Source organism: Myotis brandtii, unplaced genomic scaffold (genome assembly GCF_000412655.1).
Source record: "Myotis brandtii unplaced genomic scaffold, ASM41265v1 C42434806, whole genome shotgun sequence".
In the NCBI taxonomy this organism is placed as follows: Eukaryota; Metazoa; Chordata; class Mammalia; order Chiroptera; family Vespertilionidae; genus Myotis; species Myotis brandtii.
In genome coordinates, this window is record NW_005324028.1 from 1 (window position 1) to 1,466 (window position 1,466).

The following is a 1,466-nucleotide window of genomic DNA, read 5'->3' on the forward strand; positions in this document are numbered from 1 at the left end:
GTGTCCTGCTGCAGGCACCTGGGCTGAGGTAACAAGTCACTAAGACTTTTGGCAGAGTGATGTGTGGACCGACCGCCACAGAGACTGCATGGCTTCTAGCTCAGCTTCCTACCTTTTGGGGGGAGCCCGGTTCACCTGTGCTGGGCTGACTCTCCATGGACTAAGGGGTAGACGGGTTCAACAAACGTGGGCTTGGAGAAAGCTCATTCTGTTTCTTATTAGTGTTTGTGGCACTTTCCTTAATCGGAAGGGAAAATAGGGACGTCACCTTTATATACTGACCTTGCTCATATGGATACGGCAAAGCCAGTGGAAGAGTATAACCAAAGGTTATCCTTAACCCACCACCATCTCCTTACAAAGGTCAGCGTTCTGTTCTGCTGGGATACAGTGCACATCGTGTTGGCTGTGGCAGCCTGCTGACGCGAGGCCTCTCATCGGCTGACAAGATGCACTGTTAGCAAAACGCTTCAGTTTGGATTCCAATACAGTTAAGGTGTTGGTTTGGCACGGAAGTTTCACTCACTCTTTCCTCTTTCCTTGATATAATAACAATCGTCCTCCAGCTTCCTCAGGACGCCAGGGATGTCTAGTCATTGCTCCTTCTTCCGTCTGCCTCTGTGTGTGCGGCTCCAGTTCTTCCTTCACGTCAGTCTCTTCTGCAGGTCACTTTCTTCATGTGTTGCTTCATCCTTTTCTCCACTACTGTCCCAGAGGAAGTGCTTATGGAGTTCTCATCACTTTTCTCGTTTTCTTCTAAGGGGAGGCTTTTAACAACAGAATCGACATCAGGTAACCTGCAGCGCTTCTCCCTTCTTTTTGTGGTTACGTGAGCTGCAGCTTTTCTTGCGAATTTATTCGATAATCTTCGATTTTCATCGGTGTTACGAGCACATGATCTTCAGCTGCCCACCCATCCCAGCTTCTGTTCCAACTGTTAAAATGGTCCTGACATTCTGGGATCTTTCTGCCTTTTACTGTCTTTCCCAACAATAATATCAACAACCTGGATCAGCAGTTCAGGGCGTGGCAAGGGAGCCCATGTGACGCTGCTCTGCACGGGATGAGAGATGTAAGGCCCCAACCCCTATAGCACAGGAGGTAAGAGCATTAGTTTTGGAGCTACATAGACTGGATGCATGTCATAGCTCTGCCACTTCCTAGTAGAGATCTTGAATAAATCCTTAACCTTTCTGAGTTTTCTGATCTGCAAAATGAAGAAACTAATAAAAATGCATTCTCATTTTCCATCAAAAGTAAGTTAAAGGGGATTTTTTTTTCTTTAAAAAATAGTGTCTTGTACAGATGTTTTTTCTTATTACTAGAAATTTACTCTTCACATATTAATGATAAAACTGGCTTAGTGGTATAATTATCATACGCATCTGTACTGGTAAAAGCCAGTTTTCCCCAGGGCCTGCATGAAAAGAACAGCAGATCTAAGGTTCTAGATCTTTGATTACACA

At 45.1% G+C, this 1,466-nt stretch overlaps 1 pseudogene; it reads right to left on the reverse strand.

Annotated features, from left to right (window-relative positions):
* Positions 1–18: 18 nt before the first annotated feature.
* LOC102247287 lies at positions 19–1,087 on the reverse strand (annotated as a pseudogene).
* Between the last annotated feature and the right edge of the window lie 379 nt (positions 1,088–1,466).